The sequence below is a fragment of the Gasterosteus aculeatus genome, chromosome 4, assembly GCF_964276395.1.
Source record: "Gasterosteus aculeatus chromosome 4, fGasAcu3.hap1.1, whole genome shotgun sequence".
Taxonomy (NCBI): domain Eukaryota; kingdom Metazoa; phylum Chordata; class Actinopteri; order Perciformes; family Gasterosteidae; genus Gasterosteus; species Gasterosteus aculeatus.
This window is the reverse complement of record NC_135691.1, coordinates 18,692,146-18,716,297: the sequence shown is the minus strand read 5'-3', so window position 1 is coordinate 18,716,297 and position 24,152 is coordinate 18,692,146. Positions and strand designations below refer to the sequence as shown.

The 24,152-nt window shown below is 40.6% G+C and overlaps 1 protein-coding gene across 2 annotated transcripts in view; it reads right to left on the bottom strand.

Moving 5' to 3' along the window:
* The window catches only part of il1rapl2 (interleukin 1 receptor accessory protein-like 2), a 301,062-nt gene that overhangs the window by 268,851 nt on the left and 8,059 nt on the right, over positions 1 to 24,152 (bottom strand). The window lies entirely within an intron of this gene.

The following is a 24,152-nucleotide window of genomic DNA, read 5'->3' as shown; positions in this document are numbered from 1 at the left end:
GCCATGGGTTTAAAGTGTAATGTAAGTCGCTTTGGATAAAAGCGTCTGCTAAATGACCTGTAATGTAATTAGATCCACAAAAGATGTGTGTGTTTGGTCTAAAGAAGAATTCCACTCTTAACAGCCTACAGTACTTTCATGTTTGCTACAACTTTTCTTTGGACATAATGCATGAGTATGAGATAAAGTTACTGTTTGAATATGTCTCGGAAAATGTGTTGTCAAAACCTGGTCTTTTGTCACGAATCTATGCTTTTGACTATGGCTACTTGGAACGCAAAAATCGTCCGACACGGGTCAACTTGGACAGTATAGGCAATAAAATAGGGCTCAACTCTATTCAGACTCTTTGTCTGGTAAGAAACATTCCTTTGATTTTTGGTGACATTGTGCCAGAAGGAAACCAGAGTTACATTACATGTCATTTAGCAGACGCTTTTATTCAAAGCGACTTTACACTTTAAACCCATGGCTTTTTCACATTTTTGCCTGGGGAGCAATTAGGGGTTAGGTGTCTTGCTCAGGGACACTTCGACATGGAACATGGGGCAGCCTGGACTCGAACCACCAACCTTGTGCTTCCCAGCACCCTTTCTCTAACCCCTGCGCAACGACGACCCTTCGACGACGAGTTGGACTTTGCTGTTGCTTTTACTGCAGATAATTAACATCATATTCTCTCCATCTGTTACACTAGGCATTGACTGTGCATTTGAAGCATTTAATAATGGAACACCATGACTTGTTCAAACACTTGTATCCAGGTAGAAATCTGATTCCTAAACATCATTTAATGTTACATTACCCGTCTTGTATTCGAAAAATTGGACCGTAAATAAATATGTGGAGTATGAGATTTGAGGCAAAACACAGGGTTTTCAAAAGCACACTAAAACTAAAGAACATCACTGTATCACTTGCCAAAAAACATCAAATGTCGATAGCGGCCAATTGGGAAACATCTTCTTTGAACCATATTGAGTATGGACCTTTGAAAACATTTAATGTGGACAATGAGGAAAGTGGTTAAATGTTTGCCCAAGCCCTGCCCGCTGTATCAAAAGACATCTTCTCTACTAACTGGGTAAAGATCAGCGGGGTAAATACAGAGTACAGAGCCGGGTTAGTCATTTGCAGTGGTACAGAACAAGAAATGCCTGTGTTTTGCAGAATAAAAAACATACTTTTAGTCAACAGTGTGATCTACTTCATAGTGAATAAGCTCATGGTTGACCATTTCAGTGAGCACACAAACAACGTGTTTGAAAGTGATGAAAAAAATGTGATGAAAGCAGACAGTCTTCAAATGTATAAGCCTTTTGACTTACAAAGTGCTTATGGTGGAGATGATAGCCTTTATATTGTACCATTATGTTCTCTGTAAGTGTGCATAGAGTTCAATTGTATGGTGCTTGGATATTTGTAATTAAAAAAGATTAATTCATCGAATGTTTGTTTTTTCTGGTAGTGAAAAAGCACATCAAATGTGACACAACTGTCATGAATACACTTTAGTGTAAAATAACACTGAATGATTTAAATTAACACTTTTAAGAGTAAGGGAGTAACACGATTAGGACGTAAAAATACACTTTAAAGTGTCATCAAATAACACTGTGAATGTTAGAAATTAACACCCTCGGTGAAAAGGAATAACCCCAGTTTAGTGTAAAAATTACTCTTAAATGTGTTAAGAAACAACACTCTAAGTGCTACATTTTTAACACTATTATGGAGTTAAAATATTAACACCGTCCAAAGTGTTAATTTAACTCTGAACTGGTGAGGATTATATAAACTCAGGGAAAGTGTTAAATTTGACGTTAAATTTGACATTTTTGCTGTGTAGGATGAAGGTTATGTCACAGAAGCCGATTTGAAAAAAAGACATGTCACCAGCAAAGGTTTTTCGGTTATTAATGATTAATGTGACCATAGCGCATTCAACCAATCCTTATTGTGATGGTTTTAAGTGGTTTCCTGTCCAAAGTAATTGAGTTTATTTTTATTCCACCATCTCTCCCTCTTGCTTTGTGACACTTCATGTTTCCAAAGGTCTCTTTCTTCCCATATTTCTTGATCTCAATGATCCAAATGTATTATTTTAAATTCTCTCCCTTTTGTCTTCCCTTCAATGTCTTGCCTCTTCCTTTACTCCTTTTGTTCCTTTCAAATTTTTCAGTGCTTTCCTATTGTATCTTTTCTCTTCCTTTTTTGTCCTTCTGGGGAAGCTACACAGTCAGAAGTAAAACAGCTAAATCACGATAATGCCATTAAATACCAGCCCAAATCAGGCTATAGTCCCAAACACGGTCTCCTCAAAATCGCTATTATGCACTAGAGTGCTGCTCTCAAAGCAGTTGTACTTCTTTTTTCCACAAAAGAGAAAGATCTGAGCTGCTGTACACTTGCACGGGTGACTTTCTAATCTCCCCTCCTTCAATGCCTCCTACTCCCTCCTAATTTCCTTCGCTTCTTCTCTCTTGTTATACCCTTTGAAATATGCATGCATGCAAGTGCATAAATGAGCACAGGGTACATTTTTCTGTCAACATCGAAACAAACGAGTTGCAGGAAAAGCCCTCTCGTGAGCTCAACTGAAAAGAACGGTTTGCTCAACAGTTTTAGGGGACCTTTTTACGCTGAAAAAAGCTAAAACAGGACGTGTATTTCCAGGGTAAACAGCCCCCCGTCTAATGCTTTCACACTTTACTTGAGGAAAGTGGCCACCACAACATAGGAACCCCGCCTGAACTGCTAAGACTTACCCGTTTTTTGAAAAGGGAACGAGCAAACAAAAATGTGCTCTGATGGGTTTCCAGGAGAGCTTTTTATTCAGTGGCACTTCTCATATGTTCTGCACAAGACAAAAGACTTTATCATGCAGGACATGGCAATGTTGCGGTCATTTCCCCCGTGCCCCCTTTTTTGGATGTGGAAGGAGCACGCATGCACACACAGAGCTGCAATCAGCTAATGCGCACACACTCATGTGTTGAGCCACACAAATCGTTGGCTAACTCAGCAGTCAATAGTCGTCTTTGGAGCGTTAAAGACTGATCAATAGAGAGATGATGGCCAAAAGGGGCTGCTCATGCTGAACTCAAACTCCAGTCCTCTAATCTGACTTTCCTGTGCCTCGAGCAAAACTCAATTCGTATTTTAGCAATGACTCATTTTGAGTTACCCCTTTCCAACCACCTTAAAGCATCCTACACAACCTGACTGAGAGGTCCCACGCGAGGCTTTTCTCCACACATACCCGAAACACCCAAATCGATGTACTGTATCTATCCTGAGAGGTGAACGACCTCCCAGATAACCTTGTTGCTGAAGCAGCATAACATATAACATAACAAAAATGAGAACATCCATTGAGACGGTACATTTGTCTGTTAAAATCTGTTAGGCAAGTTTCTTTATTGATCTAAGAATAATAATATAGAGCTAATTAGCAATAAGAACACAATTGAATTAAGTAAAGAACTCAGGGCCCTTTCTACCAATTCAGAGAGTAAACGGGCTACATCCAAACGCAAATACATTTGAACCTCTAAGGGAAATATTGCTGAATCTGTTGCTAATTTGCATTGCTACCAGTTTGGTGTCCGACTGTGTTCCCCCCACCTCTACCAACACATGAACCCAGCCTTATCGCCAACCACTGAGGGGATTCTTTCATTTCAGGCAGCTCTACTCATTGAATGTAATGTATTTTAAAAAATGGCAGTTGAGCTTCTAGATTTCAGATTTCAATTATTGCTTTTAAGGGGCAATTTTTTTATAAGGATTTTAACATTTTAAGTTAAGTTTAAGTTTTGTTTCTGCAACGATGATACATGGCTGATATGAAACATATGCTCATTTATGTTTGACAGCAAAAACACCCACTGCAGTGGTTTATGACAGCAGAAGAGTGGATTCATTCATTAACGAGAACGTGTGATTTCCTCGTCAACGAATAATAGAATACAAAAACAAAGTTCATATTGTTTGACAAGGCTAGTTTCATGAATCAAATTCACTCCTGCTTTATTCCAGCAGAAACAGAATAAGCTTTATTGGCTATACAACAACAATGAATTCCCCTCCCTCTTTGTCAAACGGTCCACAACCCCCACCTTCCCCCACAATGCGTTCCGGGTTGCGCACTTAGCAGGTGTTTTACAACAGCTCCCCCGCATGACTCCAGCAGTCAGATTTGATAACGGCGAACATTAACCGTTGTCTCCCCTGGCCGCCGTCTCCCTGCCTCATCTGTCAGACCATTGCAGAGCCTCTTAGTGATTGAACCGGAAAAGATAGCGGGGTCGATTTTATAGGGAGAACCCACAGGGATTTTCCAAGGGATCAGGGTACATCGTCATGACAGCTGGAGCCAAAATAGACCAGTCCAGGAAAACGCTGCCAATCCTGAGCTTTAACAATTGTGTCTCCCGAAGGCTGAGACGATATTCACGTTTAGTTCAATTGGGATTGTAGACCACTTGGGTTTCTGGAGACATGGAAAAAAAGGGACGCAAAAGTCTGTCCAGAAGTCTTCTATGTCATTTTAGGATTATTATGTTTTGTGGCTGCAGGTGAAACCTGACATTCTGGTTAATGATGAGAGAAAACGAAACCGAGCAACTGACAGAGAGGAGAGATAGAGAGAGATTAGATTTAAGCAAACGGGCATAATATCATGAGGAGAACAAGCAAATGCAAAACCAGCGGTAGACCGAATACAAGAATATGATTTATCTTGTAGTTTTGGTAATTGGTTTGGGAAGTGATAGCAAAAATCTAAAAACGGCGCACAGCATCGTATCTGTTTGCTACTAATGAACTTAATAATGTCCGAGAGAGTTGACGAAGCTCCGCTACACAAACGTGAATTACCACAATAGAAGCAGTGGCGACTCCAGTCACTGACTACAAAGTGACCACCTCCAAAGTCGCAACGGTCAACTTCACAAGCATAAAAGAATGCCCCTCGCAAGCAGATAAAAAGTCAGAGTTTTCAAGGCAATTGAATAGAAGAAATGTGTGCAGATTCAATGAGAAATCACATCATTACTGAGATGAAGCGGGGAAATGATGCAGTGTACGGTGGCAGGCCTTTGGAAGCAAAGCTGCAAATTTATGATCAGAAATGTTTAATGGCAGTGTGCCTCTTTTTGCATCAATGTAATTAGGGATGCTGATGTTTTTGGGATGGATTTTGCCCCGTTTATCAGAAGATTATATCCAATTACATCCAATCCAAAAGTTCTGAATAAAAGCACACTTATCGACCACCCATTATGTACAATACATTTATCATACCAAATATCTTCATCATCAAATATCATCATCTTCATACAACGAAGATGGACACACACACAGCGTTTTCTGACTGTAGCTCAGCCAAGCGCTGCAGGACACGTAGATTGGAATACTAAACACGAGTGAACTCTAAGGGCACACAGTTGTGAGGAACAGTGCTGATGAGACCCGAGGTATTCCAGCTAACGTTGACGCAAACATATAAACACACACAATGAATGAAAAAACACGGCGCCAACATCATTCTCAGAAATGACGAACCCACATATGTCAGATCAAATGTTGTGTCGGGAAAAAAGCATATTTCCTCAGGTGCATTTTGAAGACTGAGGCCAGATGTGAGAGGGAAATGTTCACACAAATAAACGTGGATACGAGGGCCTTCATTGACACACACACACACACAGAGGTTAAACGCTGACTGTAATGAGATGAGTAATCAGTTGTGTCAGATAGCTTGTCTGCCAGAGGGAGAGAGGAATGGAAGGGGTGTGTGCCAACACTGCACATATCTTTCTCTTCTTTCTCTCCCCTCTTTTTTTTGTCATCTTCACCTTCAGTATCGCATACTCCTTTGGCCGAAGGAGAGGAGGAGTGGAACATTGTCCAGCCCCCCCGGGGGCAACATGGCAGAGAGGAGCTTCTGCCAGAATATTACGCTCCCTCTCCTCTCTGCTCTCGCCTCCTCCTCTCTGAGGTTACATCTGAGAGAGGGGAGCATGTGGCCGATCTCCCAATCCAGAGGAGATGAGGATGAGATGAGAGGGACGTTCGATGGATGGCGGCCTATGTGAAAGATTGCAGCAAAGATAACGATATCCGTAGTCTTCAATAGCTGCTTCTCTGTCACACATTTTCTAGATTACCTTGTGTTGCTCCGTTTTTCAGTAAGAAAGGTAGCAGCTGCAGTTAGCTTCTCATATTGTGTGAATTACATTTCAAAGCCATAATCACAAGGTTTCCCGTGTTATTACAGGCGTTCAAATCTACATCTGTTCTGACCTTTTAGGTTCAAAATCATTTGATTATGATTTTCCAAAACGTTTTTCCCCCAAAAGAAAAAATGAATAAAGAGCTACATTGACTTGCATTGATATTTAAAGCTGCTCCAAACACAATTGCTGAAATGACTATGTGCCCTTTTGGCACAGATGCCAATAAAATGAGCCCAGAGGTTTGGTTGAATTGATCATTAGAAGATAATAAATGTTGGAAAAAGAAGTCCGGCCAGGAGAAAAGGAGGGGGAGGATGTGGTGACGAAGAAAGGAAACATGGGGGCAGGAGGAATGGATAGAGGTGGAGAGAAGAGAAGAAAGGGGAAATTTCAGCCCCAGCATAGTGTTGACATCTGCCTCAGCATGACAGGCCGGCGAGAAAAAGAGGGAGGTATGGCAGAGAAAAGCCATGTTGTATAATAGCAAGTAGGAGGACATATCGAGGGTGAAAATGTGGGGAAAAAAAGAATGACAAAAACTCTGAGGGAGGTAAATTCAAAAATAGAAGAGGAAGGAACAGAACAGTGACAGACCGACAAGAGAGGAAGTCAGTAAGGAGACGGGGAGAGATTTTCAGTCAGAGTAATTAGCAGCTGCTGAGCTGGTCTGGAGTCCAACATGGCACAAGTACGCGCACACACACACACACACACACACCATCTGTGGCTAAAACAGCCAGGCAAATGCCCCCATTTATGTGCACAAACACACTCTCACATACACACACACACACACTTACACAAGATCTCCCTTTTTCACTTTCTGGTAGAGAAAACCTGCTGACACAGACTTCTGAAAATCTGAAATTTTCAGGCACACAGGTCACTAATGCGCCCAAAGCAGACTCAACGCCCCCTTGTAAAAAAGGAGTGCAAAAAGATTGCCAATGTAATAAAAAGAGAAAATAACAAAAAAATACCCTGGCTGCATGGAAACCCTGCTGCAAACGACAGGAGATTTGTTTTATTATAAATACGGCTTTTAGCAAAATAGGACGTCTAGTAAAGCAGCCAATTATAGAAACGGCCATGATTTAGCTGTAAAAGTCCTGGGGTGACATACAGTCGAGGGTACAGCTTCTGTCGGATCAGGAGCCACTGAGCATGCCTGAAAGTTGTCTTCTTTTAATAATCACATTCTTATTTTTCTTTCTTTTTGGTAAGGTAGAAGCTTGAAAAGGCCCCTGCCTTAATGTTGGATAAAGGAGGCGAGGGAAGACTCACGGAAAAGTAATTGTTTTCTATTGAGGCCTTGTTAAAAACCAGAGCGATGTGTCACAGAGCGACACAGAGACACTTTTAGTGCTACCTCGGACTATTCACTCCATTCAGCAGGGGTATCGTATTCCAATACAATCCCATTGACTAGGCAGCCCAGTTCCATTACTAAGAGGAGCTATGTGATAATCGGAGTAAAACAGAAATGGATTGTCCCTTGGAATGGTCCCTGCTGGGAGAGCAGTGCTGGGTGAGCATGTGGGGGGACGGTACATAACACACAGACAAGAGGTAATGGAGAGGTGATAGAATAAGTTGAGGAACCCACGTCAACAAGTAAATAACCAAGTCATCTAGAGAATCACTTTGTAACCTTTCTAGCCATGGATTAACTAGTCAGCAACTGACAGGGCTGCTCATCAAGTTAAGATGTAACTAAGTCATCAGGTAGCCGGCTGGTCCACTGGTCCATCACCTAGTTGCTCTTTCACCTAGTCTGTCAACAACACATCTAGTGTCTCAATCAACCTGCCACAAAGTCATCCAATCGTCTGGTTAGTGATCATGCTTTCTAGTTTGTCAACAAGTCACCTGGTCAGACAGTACTTCTACCTGGTCACTTTATTAATTAATTTATTTTGCAGGGACAATGCACACTAATCAACAGTTGGACTGTAAGTGAGCCAGAGTTAACAAGATAGGCTGATTTCCATCTGCTGTCCCCGGCCAGATGTTTTTAGGGCAGCGTAAAATAAAAAAACATTAAAAAACACCCAAAACAAAACTGCAAATCGCTAGCCGAAACCACGCTGATATTTCTCTAAGACAGACCTTGGCAGAACCAGAGAAAAAATAGCCACCACGCATCCAGCTTAGCCTTTGAAGTTTTTAACAAAATAATTAAATGAATCCTGTCATTTCAAATGAGGTACGTTCACCCGCCATTGAATGTGCATCACAAACAATCCAACTTCTTCCGTGCAGGTTTTGCGGGTAACAGAGCGATCAGCACTGAGTGACTAACGAAGCTGTCGCTCTATTCCACATGGGTGTAGTTGGATTAAAAAAAGTGGTTGAAAGGTGTGAATCGTTATACGATATGAGAAAAGGATTTTTACACATCACAACACTCACAGGGGTTCCCTTGATCCTACAGGAGAAAATCCTAGTTACACGAGTTATTACACTTTTTATCTCGGGTATACCATTTGCGTAGCAGAGGCCAAAAAAGAGGCTAGTCACAAAAAGGTTCATTCTTAATTATCAGTCATCATATCATCTTCTGAGTTATTGGTAATTTTACTTGTACAGTGCTTTGCTAATCATTCGACCACACACACAAAACGTTTATACGCCTTATAAAGTTTATAAAGTTGCCCTGTTCGCCCTCTCCCAATATAACAACCTAACAACTAGTATCCTTTCCAACTTTCTCTTCAACCAATCTTGGTAACAAGTCACAGAGTCAACTAGCCAGTCACGTGGCCATCCCACTAAGGCATTCCCTACCCCAGCCATCTGTTCACCCCTCTCCAGGTCATCATGGGTTGTAGTCATTCGGCTACATAATGAGGCATTAATACTTAATGGACATTTTAACAAAACACTTAACAATTTCATCACTATAATTTACCAGATCTACACTCATCACAGTGTAAATCTGTTAAATGATATCTGTCAATGAAACTGCTTGTTTTTATTTATGCAATATTTTGTCGTTGCACCCTGCATGGGATCAATTGTCTCAATTGTGCACATGAGCTTTAAATGCTCTGTATAGAATATCCACATTATGCATTACTGTCATATGCTTGGTTATGCTTTGTCTTAGTGATACTAGAGCCAACTGTTGGTTGTATTTTGATCTTCACATGTACGGCATTTGAAATTAAGGCATTTGGCTAAATTTAGCACATTCAAATCACAGAATAATTATGCTCATTAACATGTATACTGCTTGCTATATGAATAAAGAAAGAGAGAGAGCAAAAGAGAGAGGGATAGAAAGTGACATTTCTGAATCCCTACAGTGTGTGCTCATAGATGAGTGCTCTGCAGTTCTGGGTAAGTGTATGGTCTTTGTGTCGAGTCTGTGTCTTAATGTGAGTGTGTCTCTGTGTGTGTGGCTGAGAAGGGACACAATATGGCACCATTAAGCCACTTCTAATAACATCACATCCAGGATGGAGCCTCTAAGACCACAGTGGTCTCTGTGCACGCCTAGGTGTGTGTATATGTGTGCTTTTACCCTGAGTATGCATATGTGTAGGTGTGCCTTTTACTTGCAGGTTTGCGTACTAGATAGATAGATAGATAGATAAGTACTTTATTGATCCCCTAGGGGAAAGTCAAGATCCAGGTAGCTCCTGGCATTATACAAACATAATATACACATTCAGTTAAACTATTAAAAAGGATTATCCCCCCCCAAAAAATGAAAGTTAAAACACACAATAAAAGTTCAGGCTGGGGGTGGAGAGAGGGAGGGGTGGGGGGGCAACAGAGCCAGTAGTCAGGTAAGGGGGGGTTGTGCAGAGGGCCAACATAGCCAAGTTGGGGGCTGTGCAAAAGGCTAACATAGCCAGTAAACATGGCTACTAGAAAACTGAGTTTTTCTAGTGAGGTACATTTGGTTGGCAGGTTGTGTTGTTGTACAGTTGTATGGCTCTGGGGATGAATGATTTATACAGTAGCAGTTCTGCATGGCAGCGAGCGCAGTCTCCTGCTGATCAGACTCTTCTGTCGACTGACTATGCTTGGTTTATCAAGTTGTTTACTCTAATTGGTTGTGGTTTAAGCTATGTTTCCAGGTGTTTGTGTAGGTGCCACAGCTGTATGTATGTAGTATATATGCGTGTAGACATTCAGGCTGGTCTCATCCAGCATTCGTCACGATGAACTTGAAGGGCTGTGCGGTATGGCCGAAAATGCATATCAAAGTATTTAGAAAGATTCTGATGGTATCCCGGTATATGACGGTATTGCTTTTACAAGTAAACACATTAATTCATTGACCCCGAAAAGGACCGCTGGCTAACCGAACAGCTGTTCGCCGCTCGAGAGGTACTTCTTGTTGTGTACCCAGCATGCAGTTTGGGAGGGTAATTTTTATAAATGTACAATTAGTACAATAGTGTTACAAATTGTTAAAGTGACACAGCTGTTGTGTCGTGGTGTTTTACCCTATTAAAGGCTGTTTGTTGTGGGTTATTCATTGTTAAGTTCTAACCATGACTCAATCTCAACATGCATAAGACAAGTAGCTCCGACCGCTGGGCGATCCATGATGAGGTGTAAAAATAAACTCTTCCGCCTGCCGAAGAGCAACGTCCCGTATTAACGATACGTGTACCGTACGGAAATCTTATACTAGTAAACCGTTTCAACCGTTATACCGCCCAGCCCTAAAATGTGTTGAACAGTAACTGGTAGATATCCCACTAAGCACAAACAGGATAGATGGAAGGGGCCAACAAATAAAGATCCTTCAACCAGGAGACCACATTTCGTTCTGTGTGTAAACAAGAAGTCAAAATCAATATATTTGTCATACAATGTACTTACGAACCTTTTACGTTTATTCCTTTGGAAACACAGGTTCATTTTGGAAAGGCAGCATGCAAGTTATTAACACCATGCTAACTTTTAAATTAGGAGGAACTTTTTGGAAAATATAAGAAACATGAGCACGAGGCTACGTTGTTGTGCGATGTATCTACTGTAAATTCAAATGTGTTATAGATAACATGTCAGTAATCAAGGGCAGCTTTACCTGGATTACTGCTTCTACTGATCTGCCTTCTTCCTGTTCCTACTGATTAGTGTGTAACTGCTGGTTGTGCTTGAAGGAGACGCATGCAACACATGCTTATTGAGTCTAATTGAAGCCGTCTTCTTTTTCCTTCATCTTTTCCATCTTCACTATACTGTGTTTCAGGGCTTTTAAAGATATGTTGTTTCATGGAATGAAGAAAGTTTCAGCTTCAATGTCTATCCCAACGTATTAAACAGAACAGATTAAGCACCACGCCTTGTATCCATAATCATGAATCATAGAATAGAGCAAAGTAGTTTGCATTGGTTTAACAGAGGTACACCGTAAAATGCCACGTTGGGACATTAAGTTCCAATCATCTTAGAAGCAGTGTGTGGTGGCGGGCGTGGTTTGGCTCGGCTGCAGGGGGGACGGAGAAGGGAGTGGTTCAGGGAATGGTGTCGGGGGAGGCAATCGGCCTCAGCTGAAATTAATCAGGGTGTCTGTGTGTTCTACCTTTTAAGTAGGAGAAATCCGGCGACAGCGAGAGACTGCGGAGCGAGGCGAGGAGGCTGGAGCGGGCTGTATTATTGTGAAATGAACAATAAAATAAAGAGTATAAAATGGAACAGACCGCTGCATTCTGGTCATTCCGGGACCCCCGTAGGACGAACCTGCCACACAGTGTTTCTGTTGGCAGGAGTTTTCTCAGGTCTGAACCAAATGGTTTCTGCCGGAGGGCAGCGTATTATGAAAGTAAATAAGGGTTAGGACTGACTAAGTTATTCAATTTCTCATTACAGTTTTTTTTCAATTGCTAACAAGCATTGTTCAGTACTGAAACCACTCTTTCAAAACTCTTCACACAGTCTGCAATACCAAGATTCCTTTTGGCAAAACAAATCTAACCTACAAAACTGACTGAGACCAACAGAACACTTCATACAGTTGTGGTCAAAGGTTTTAAAGAACATAATGTCATGGCTCTCTTGAGTTTCCAGTTATTTCTACAACTTAGATGTTTCTCTTATAGAGTGATTGGAACAGATACTTCTTTGTCACAAAAAACATTCATGAAGTTTGATTCTTTTATGACTTTATTATGGGTTAACAGAAAAAGTGACAAAATCTGCTGGGTCAAAAATATACATACACCAACATGAATTAGCAATTTTGGCGACTTAGAAAGTTTCAAAGCAGCTGAAGGTCCCAAGAGCAACAGTGCAAACAATTGTTTGTAAGTATATGGTACGGTTTTATCACTGCCACGATCAGGAAGAAAACGTAAGCTATCGCCTGCTGCTGAGAGAAAATTGGTCAGGAGGATGAAGAGTCAACCGAGAACCACCAAAAAACAGATCTGCCAAGAATTCGAAGCTGCTGGAACACAGGTGTCAGTGTCCACAGTCAAGCGTGTTTTTCATTTCCATGGACTGAGAGGCTGTCGTGCAAGAAGGAAGCCCTTGCTCCAAAAGTGGCACCTTAAGGCTCGACTGAAGTTTGCTGCTGATCACATGGACAAAGATAAGACCTTCTGGAGGAAAGTTCTGTGGTCAGACGAAACAAAAATTAAGCCACAATGCCCAGCAATATGTTTGGAGGAGAAAAGGTGAGGCCTTTAACCCCAAGAACACCATGCCTACTGTCAAGCCCGGTGGTGGTAGTATTATGCTGTGGGGCTGTTTTGCTGCCAATGGAACTGGTGCTTTACAGAGCATTAAATGGGATAATAAAGGAGGTTTACCTTCGAATTCTTCAAGATAACCTAAAATCATCAGCCCGAAGGTTGGGTCTTGGCCGCAGTTGGGTGATCCAACAGGACAATGACCCCAAAACACACATCAAAACTGGTAATAGAATGGCTAAATCAGGCTAGAATTAGGGTTTTAGAATGGCCTTCCCTAAAGTCCTGACTTAAATCCCATTGAGAACATGTGGACAATGCTGAAGAAACAAGTCCATGTCAGAAAGACATGAAATTTAACTGAACTGCACCAATTCTGTCAAGAGTAGTGGTCAAAGATTCAACGAGAAGCTTGCCAGAAGCTTGTGGATGGCTACCAAAAGCGCCTAATTGAAGTGAAAATGGCCAAGGGACATGTAACCAAATATTAGCACACTGCTGTATGTATATTTTTGACCCAGCCTCTTCCCCCCTCTCTGAGGCAACCTTTGGATCCTAAAACACAACTACCATACTCTAATATGTATCATCTCACCTGTTGTTTTGCCGGAAAAGTCGTGCTATTGACGCTGTTGAGTGGTGCAGATTTGGCTGCAGCCTCACAGTAAGACCATCACTCCTCTTTCCCCACCGACCTGTCTTCCATATTTCCAAACAAAATCAGTTCTCAGTAAAATCAGTACTCCACAAATAGTGGCACTTCATTGGCTTTCTCACCTTTAACATTATGTCAGTTGTCAGAGTGTCTCATGGAGTGACCCATAGGGCCACTGACTCACAGCGACAACGCGTTAGCAATTATGTTTAAACTAACCCGGAAGAAAATAAGTGCTGCATAAGTAATTACCAGGAGACAGGGTTGAGCTGTGCTTGATTACCGGCATTATGTCAAGTTATTTTATTAAAACGCCTTCACTGTCAATCATGGTATTCATTACAATTTATGGTCTAGAGGGTTTCTTTAACAGGAAGGAATATGTTTCCACTGCAGGCTGCCGACAATTTCCCTGAAGGGCTTATGATTTTGAGAATGTAAACTGGTACTCTGCTTACGACTCTCAATATTTGAATCGTTTCCGTCACATGCATTGAATGTAGTGTGAATCTTTCGCGTTGTTCATTCTGTACACAGGACATCTATCACACGATGTCCCTCCCTGGAGAGGGATCCTCCTCTGCCGCTCTCGCTAAGGTTGCTTTCTTTTTTTCCCCTGTTAAAGGTAATTGTGGGGGGAGTTTTTCTTGCACTGTAGAAAAGTCAGTTTAGTCAAATAACATCCATAAGAGATTGTTAAGAGGATAGCATGATATGCAAAATTTAATAATGTTGTTATATGACTTTCTAAGGACGAAGAACTATTAAGAGTTTAGGATCGGAAAAGGGGACACATAATTCTGAGGTGCCTATGTTTTAATCATTTCATTTCATTTTTTCCCTTCCCTGTGCTTTCCTGACTCTCCTGACTTTCTGGTAATATAAAAGGGACAGTTCGACCGGTGAACCAAGGTTGTGTTTGGAGTTGCTGGTTTGTGGGGTGGTTCATGCTTTTTGCTGGACGGTGATAGAGAAGGTGTAGATAAAGATCGCCGAAAGTCTTTTTCTGAATTCTCAGGACGTTTAATCTCTGTTTTTGTTCAATATTTTATCATCCTCTTTTCTCTGTAACTTGTTATAATCTGATTTTTGTAAAAGTAAATAAAAAAAATTCATTTACTTCTTAGGATTTCCACTAGGAGATCTGTTGTTTTTAAAGTAAATTACCGTAAACAACTTTATTTAAAGTGTGTTTTCTAATAATAATTCACCGTAAACAAATAACTTTGAAATTTATACTTTAGAGCGATTTTGTTATTACATTGCATGCCAATGAGAAGGTCCAAGGACGGAGGATGTCGTATGAGGCCAATTTGTTGTTTTGTGCTATTCAAATTAAATTTATTTGAATTATTGAAAATGTATGTGATGACCAAATGATTGAATGCATCACATACATTTTCAGTTGATTCAATTCCAGGTTGTCACTGAAATTAAAACTCTTTAATGTCCTAATTCTACAAATCAGAGATCAGCAAGAAGCATAAATGACACATAACAATGATACAAGAACAATGTGGAGAATGATAGAGACATCAACTCGCTGTCGCAGTATTGAGGCTCCAAAGCGTGACACCCCCATATGGAAACACCATATGTCCTCATCAATAGAACATAACAATTCATTATACATACCCACACGCAGTCTGAAAAGTGACACGTACAACAACACACACACAGCATCGCGCACCAAAACACATGGGCACATCCAGACTTGTGCACAGTTTAGTTGGTGTAATGACCCATTTGGCATTGAGCAGCATCTGTTTAGCAGGGCCTTGTAGTGGTAATGTTAGTAATTTTCACCCAGATCCAATGAGCACATAAGGAAGAAAGGATCCTCTTTAGCACTTACAGCCAGTGGCCTGTCCCGTTCCAGCGCTGCGTTGTTATTCTTCCCTCCCCTCCCCATCCCCTCCTGTCACCCCCTGCTGCCCAGTACCAAAAGGCACGGCAAACAAACGCCTAGAATGAATCCCCTCAAAAGAAACATACCCCTCACTCAAACCACGACAAAAAAAAGACACCAGAGTCACTGAGAAATTATATTCACGCGATCAGAAAATAAAATAAATCAATCCTGCGAAATTATCCTTTCCATCATGTTGCTTTTTATATTTTCCCTTTCTTTATGCTGCGCTCGAAGGAGCATCAGGCGGTGACAGCCTGTACTTTCTGCACTCTCTGCCCTGTTATTATCAACCAGGAAGCAGACTGAAGAGAATGATGGCAACCTCCAGCAGAGAGAAAGGCTCCAGAGCGTTCCTTAGTTAAAAAAACCACAGTAGGAGCAAAGGTAATGATGCGCGTCTGTCATGGCGAGCAGGACAGGGATCCATTTAATGAATGTAAAGCACACATTTTCTGGTTATGGGTTATCCCTAAAAGTACCTTTAGTGGAGTCCAGAACACACTAAAAGCTGGGATTTATTGTTGAAAAAAAGGATTTTATTCTCTCTTACCATTTACACATTCTTTTAATGTGAATCGTACAATCCAAATTTTCAATTATGCTCACACCAGGACTCTTTTTAAGGCAATACTAGTTGATATAATCCCAATTCTAAGCACAATGTCTATAATTGTGCTGTGCCTTGTTCTTCAAATGATTTGTATTTGTTGGGAGAGAGGAGACGGTAATAGAAAAATCTAAAGTCATTATGTTGCACAGATGAGAGCTTTTACACAAAATTGCCATGGATTTTCTTGATCAAAATTAACTAATGCTCAATGCAACATGACTTGCAATAAAATGGAGTAGATTATGTGAAGTTTGTGAAGCTAATCGGGAATCAGACCTTGAAAAGATATGGATTTCAAATATTGAGCAATTCACGCTCAATTCACGGTGCTGTAGCAGCAGCAATCCGTTCTTTGTGAATTTTGACCTTCACTTTAAATTAAGAAAGGTTTGCAACCAATTTTGTCTTTTAAAAGTAATATTTAGAAATTAAAATCTTAGATGTCAATAAATGTTTACTTAAGGTTTTGTGCCCTTTCCCGAAAAGAGTAATTGAGATTAAAAAATATAGGTAATCCTGATCTTGGAATCAATTTCTCCCAGATTAAACCTTTCAGATAAAAATCGGCTTTCGATAAAATAAAAGGTCTTCTATGGAAGAACAGCAGATTGATTTTTCTACAGCATAAATAGTTCCAACAGTTATCACATTGATTTCAACATCTACCTCCATCTCTTCTCCCAGCTTTCCGCATTCCTCTCCACTTGCACAATATTCAATAGTCATAAATCAAGTCGTCAGCATGTTTCTCTGATAACATTAGACATTTATGAATAATAAATGGCTGCTCGCCCACTCCTTATTACTTATTGACATCTTGCTGTATGACATATAGAAATAAATGAAAGGGGTAAAAAGGACTGACAAGGTATAATTATGATCATGTCACATCTCCCCTCTTGTCTGTAGCAGTTTGTTTCACGTATTTAAAACCTGCCCCAATCTGAGGCTGTTTTATGGCCACTGCTCTGAAAATGGCATACCATGATTAAACTGTAATAACTCTGTAACTACTTTGTGTATCTGGAAATCTTTTTGTTGTCAAGATAAATGGGAACCCATGTGAGTGTACTGATGTGTAAAATCAAAATAGGACACATAAAAATGTGGTGAATTGGCTGAAATAACATCATTAACCCCTCTAACTCCTATAAAACATGGTGATACCAGGCTAAAGAACATCTACGTGATAGCCCAGTGTGTGGACAGTACACATGGACTCTTCCTGCTGTCCTCGTGAGGTTTGCTGTGCTCTACTCCATCATTTGACGTCAGTCTCTCCACATTTACCGAGGACGTTTTCCAAACCACTGTCCATTAGGGACACAATGGTGGTCTTCTTTACTGTATGCCGTGCAGGGGAGATGTTGAGATGGAAGTAGCCGAACAGCTACCAACATGTTCCTGTCACTGTCAGTGCCTAAAGTGGTCCGTTTGCCCCTCACTCCCTTTCTGTTTGACACATGAAGGAATTCCTCTGCACAGTTCTCCGCTGTATGTCTGTTTGCTTTACCTCCGAAGCAAAAAGCTTTCTCCATCTTCAACTACCATCTTGGTCTCTCCGATTTGACTGACTGCTGCCCGCGCGGTTTTGTTTACGCGGTCAACGCACGTCAGAAGTGAATGAAGTTGCGTTAACTTTGTTAAAAGATTTCATCGCATTAATCCCGACCATAACAATTCCTTTTAAGTCAAGGGTTATTAATACATTCAATATGTTGATTGATGTACTGTTATTATTAAGTGTTACTACTAACACTTTAGACAATGAACAAGCCCAAGCTACAGAAAGGTATTTCTTTCCTTAGAAATGGCATTTCCACAACAGATGACATTTATCTTTTCACGGCTGACGTTTTCTGTACATATATTCCTAACGGCAGACAAAAATGTCTTCCAAGTAAAAAAAATGACACTGAATATCAGTCCACGCCCACGACAGTTAGTTTAAATGAACGCGTTAACATTTGATCTCTGGGAAGAGGAAGGAGTGTCGACTTGCCAACTTGTACCTGCAGTATTGACCTGCACCAGGCAATGATGTTTCTCACATTTTGATGAGCATGGTGCAACTTTTAATGATGTGATGACGCTGTCCGGGGCAACCATGACAACAATTTAGATTATTTGAAGAGTTACACATTAAAACTCCAGCAAAGAACTTGTGTCGCTGATATCCTTTTTGCCTTATGGAAATATAATTTGCAACATAAAAGATAATATCAACTTAAATTGAACACGTTGTGTTTTCAATAACACCGCCTTGGAGAAGTTGACTGCCTTAGGAATATCCCCAGAAGGAAACACACACAAACACACATCCACAATCCAAGGAAATGACACATGAATTCCCCACACCTTGAATTTAAAAGAAACATTAACCTTAAAAGCAATGGCCTTAAGCATATGTGTGCGCAGAGAAAACATGCCCAAACACACACAGACAAATGCATGCACAGTTAATTGACGCTGATATTCCCGCTACATGTTTTGCTCTATTGAAACTACAATGTTTCACCGGGACCCTGACAACTAATGTGCAAGCAAGATGTATTGCATGCTCACACAAAAACACCTACACACACTATTATATGAGCTTATCACTCAAAGGAAGACACATACTGTGTCTATACATGGCAGCGTTTATCATGCCAATGCACGCAATCTCACACACATACTCTTTAGTCTTTCACTCTGAGACATACATACACACAAACACAATGAAATATAGTGCAGTCAGTGCAATATTTATTTTGCTCAAACACACACAGTTCCAGGAGGGAGAGAACCTATTTAAATGCTAAACAGTCCCTCCCTTTTGGGCCAATGTGATTATACAGACGATCTGACAAGCAAGGCACAACTGGGTTTGCACATGTAGAACTTAATTACAAGAGGCCTCGCTCCTCTGTGCATGTAGTATTCATGGGAGTATATGTCTATTGAGAGGTGGGATTGAAGCTATTACCTCTCTTCTGTGTGTGCCTGTGTCGGTATGTTTGTGTATGTGCATGTGTTTGTGGGTTTGTAAAGCCAATCTATCAGCAGTTTAGCCAAGATTAATGTTTACATAAACAGGTTTGGGCTCAGTAGCCAGATTCTCTTTCTAATGTCTCTCTCTTCCTCTTGTCATGTTGTCTCCCTTCTCCTTCCCCTGCCTTTTTTTCGTTGTGTGTATCACACACATACAAATCCATTTTGCTCATCAAAATAAGTCCCAATGGGTAAAAGAAATGGGGAAAATGAAGAGTAAGCTAATTAAATTGAGACAACTGAATAACATTTTCTGCAGAAGTCTGTCCTTCTGAGGTGGCCTGGCCTAAAGCTACTATAAGCTATTTTAAAGTTTACTATTGAACCCTGACTGATAGATAGGTAGTCAATCCATCCATCCATCCATTGTCAAACCGCTTATCCTGCACACAGGGTCGCGGGGGGGCTGGAGTCCATCCCAGCCAACTTCGGGCGATAGACAGGGTACATCCTGGATTGGTCACCAGCCAATCGCAGGGCCACACAGAGACAGACAACCATTCACACTCACATTCACACATCTACGGGCAATTTAAAGTCCCCAATTGACCTGATCCCTAGAGCATGTCTTTGGACTGTGGGAGGAAGCCGGAGAACCCGGAGAGAACCCACGCAGACACGGGGAGAACATGCAGACTCCACACAGAAAGGCCACTGGGTGGAATCGAACCCAGGACCTTCTTGCTGTGAGGCAACAGTGCTAACCACCATGCCACCGTGCCGTAGTCAATATGTCTACTAATTCTATTGTGAAGGGTGAGTAACGAGCCAGTGGGTCTGGGATCCACTACCTTCAACAATGAAGAAGTAATACAGTTTGCCTTCTCTGTTTACACAACAGAGTCTTGGTTATACTTGTACAATATCAATGTAACTCCACACAGGGTGATCGGCGGATACCTTTTGCCTTGCAGAAAAAATGGAATGGAATATAGAATTAAGCATAAATGAATTAATTTCCGTCAACAAATAATAAGACCGTCAAACCATTTAATTAATTCTACTACCATCTATTACCCCCAGCCTGATATTACCAGCTCCTCCACAGACATTCACTATTGACCAAAACCAACTTAGCTGGCATTGTACCTACCAGAAGGTCTGGTTATCCCCAAAAACTGGCAACCAGAGCACAGAGAGCACCTACCAGCAGTAAAAGAGACTGTTTGAGCTAGAGTCTCCCAGCTTTTTTCAGACTGTAGCCAGCGTCAGAAATACACGAGGGCAAGGGGCAAAATTGCCCCCAAGAAATATAATTTTGCCCCCGATATTACATTACATTACATGTCATTTAGACGCTTTTATCCAAAGCGACTTACAATAAGTGCATTCAACCATAGGGGTAGAAGATATCAGTAGGAGAGGGGCAAAAAATGCCCCCATACTTTCCTCCCACAATAACTACAATTTAGTTAACTTGTCAAAAACATTGTAGCCTTTATGACCAGGTCCAGTTGCCATTGAATGTTTTTTTTAAAGTAGCGCTTCCTAATCAGACCTGTGAGTGCGAGGAGAGCAAATCCAGTCTCCGTCACATCTCTGGTTCATAAGAAAAATCCACACACCCATCGACCATCAAAAAATGGAAGATTAGCTTGGGGTGGAGGAAGACGACAAGAGAAACAACTGCTTTTTGCAAGCCTTTTGAGGGACTCGAACTTGCCGACAATGAACTGCCAACGTTGTTGTCAACCAGCATCGCATATTTTTCTGCTGACTTTATCAAGGGGAGCCAAAACATTTAGAAATACGTGTCCTTTCGTCACTAGACGACCGAGCAACATACCATCGCCTACGGTGAGTGATAACTAAGTATTAATTATTTTAAATGATTTAACTTCAGTTAGCTAATGTTGGCCAGCTCTGATTAGCTATTTAACTAACGCTTTCTACAAAGTCTTCCTAAGTAGCTAACGTTAGACAGAGAACATTAGACAAGCGTGTAGTCAGTGAGAGATGTTTCCTCTCGTAAGTTACTGCCATCTTGTGGTGCAGCCAATCCTCTATTTTGGGTAACATATAATTAGAGACTGTACCTGTCTGGGGGTTTCAAGGTTTAAATGTTTTGTTCTTTGATTTTACAGAAGCATGGAGTAATCAGCTGAGCCAACTGTAGAGGCTGTGAATCTGAAGCAAAGACAGCGTTCGGCAAAATGGTCAAGCTGTTTGACATTGCTTCACATATTGCCTAACATGAGAAACTTCAAAGAAATAAAAATTAAATTGAATGATTTCCTGTTTGTTTTGATTAAAAAGATCTAAGAAACACTTTGAATCTGTAGACTACTGCCTAATAGTCTTATTGCTGCCATTCGATGACAAATGCATATACTGTAAGCCCAATTAAGTATATTTATTATTTTTAAAAAAGGTTAAATGTTATTTCAGAACTTTCAAAAAATGCCCCCAATTTCTTATGAAATGCCCCCGGTTTTCAGTCAGTGGGGGCAAAAGTTGCCCTCTAAATAATATGTAAATTTTCTACCCTGACTGTAGCGCTGTCAGAGTCACCGGAAAGTCGGTGCCGATGTGGATTCTTCGGCCGAGGAGGAGGTGCAGCTCAGCATCATAATGTTCCAGCTGCAGTCAACGCTGTGTAGTTATGGAGATCAACCGTGAACTGCAAACTTGCTGCATTTAAATTTAGTATGTACGGGTAACAAAATTAATCCAGTCTTATTTTAATAAAAACTGTGGCACGCAAGAAATCTCTCTGATAGTTTGCACTCTGGTCCCGTGGAACAGCAAACTGAGTTGTGTCTGCTCTCCGTTAATAAAGCCATGGGTGCTATGAAGAGAGGCATAGGATATAAATGGAGAGAGAAGAAGAAGGACGGAGAAGCAGGAGCGAAGGAAAAGAGAGTAAGAGAGCAGGACACCAGAGGATAAAAGAAGTCTCCCTTGTTTCGCACACACACACACACACACACTCACACACACACACACACACACGTCCAAATTTCTATTTTCTGTAGCACTAAGGGAACTGAAAAAGAATTCCCCAGAGGACAAAAGGGTTAACCTGTTGTTTAAAAGGCCTACACACACATGTTCTCAGAGTGTTTCCATGGTCCTGAATAGCCTCATGGTAAAATACATCAGCAAGATATGTTGAAGAATGTTCTGTCCTTAGTCTTTTAGAAAAAAACACTGATCATCCATAAATTAACTACTCATCTAAATAAAACCCCAAACATTTGATTTTGGGAGACGTCAGCTTATAGCGTTAGCAAAAATGTCATAGCTATAAATGGTCATGTGAAAGAACATTTAGACACAGATAATCTGAGCATTTGCATCAAACAGGCTTGATTTTTGAACGCGCAAAGGGGCCAACATTGACGCCTTTCCTCGTCGTGCCCGTCGGCTTTCAGGCTTCACCGCTGATTTGAAGCCATTCAAACCAGCTGTGACATGTCTCATCCATGTTGATTTGCATTCAGTTTTCTGCAAGGTTTTGATCTTCAGCGTGTCTTTAAGGGGCAGCCAGGAAGACAGGAAGTACAACTTTATCAGGGTTTCTGCGCTACAAATTCAGTTGTGTCAAGGCGATAATCTTCACTCCCACATACAAACTAGTGCAACCAGTTGCAATCAATCCTTACTAGAAGCAGGAAAAAAATAAGTTATCCAAGATTTGTGGCTATAAATAACTACAAAACATAACTCATCATAGTTTGTAGGTGTATCCCAAGACATAACTATGTATGTTATCCACAAGATCAAGAAAGTTTAAATTGTGGTGGGTGGGTCCAAAAAATGTCAATCCATTAAAAACAAAATCCTAAACCTAGTAAAAGTTTTTGTATCTTAAATCTAACTAATATTCCTGTGAAGACAGATTTGAAATAAAAATGATCCTTTCATAAGATATTCTACAAACAGTTGTTAGATGTTGCACAAACACGGGATTAAAGTGAATTATAAAACATAATCAAACCCCACAAACTAAGAACGTAGAAGCAAATGTTATGAGTGTCTATGAGAGAGGGTGTTTTTTCATTCTTGAATAGTCACCAATCTCATCATTTTAGTCCTGATTTAGAGGGCACATATCACTTGATGATCCCTTACATTTTGGGTATCTGGAGATCCTACCAATCCACAACTGTGAAATAAGAGAATCCAGTCAGTTGTATATGAATACATTCAGTTTATTAAGTTTATTTGCAAAATAAAAAATCATTGCTCCATAAGATTCAGGATTTGTATTGACCAAAATTGTTGTTTTATTTGATTTATTCGTGTGTGCCCTACACCTGAAAAGTGCTTGTCTGCTCAAACACAAGCACTGCTGTGTACAAAGGACCATTCAGGAGGTGCTGTATGTATATTTCATGGCAATCTGAAAAAAAAAATTCAATTAACGCAACACAACTTCCTAATTTGTTTTCTACAGACACATTTTTTTTAAAAGCTGCTAACAAGGACCGAAAACACTCAGGGTTACCCTGATTTATTCTTTTGTTGGTAAATATGGGATTACCCTGAGAACAGCTGAGATGGAATTTGTGAAGATAAACCTTTACAAAAATGAGCTAATATGAACTTTTATTCCAAATAGCTTTAATCATCAGTTACATAATTATTTATTCATATATCAGTGTCTTTTCTGCCATATGAATAATAGGAAATAATTATATTTTATATCACCTATTTCCTGATCACAAACATCACTCCGTCCTACTGTTCTGAACAGTAACGCTTAACTAAAAACGGGCTGTTCATGTTAATCTGCTTGATTTGTTTTAGAAAGGTCAAAGGTCTTTAATTAAAATTGCATTATTCTAAGACAATATCTGTGCTGACCTCCCTGCTGCATGTTGGGGAATCCAATGAATCCCCAAACCCAAATATGCAATATGTTTCTTTAAGTGTGCTGATGTGTGTTACCTGTACCGCAAGGGAGTCTAAATACCCGTTTATCCATTTCAGTAAAAAATATTGCGGAACGACTAAGTACAATCAGAGTAAAAAGTTGTCGGATCCATTTTTGCTGGACGCTGATCTTTGCCGTGATACGGCTGCTGCTTCAGCAGGCTGC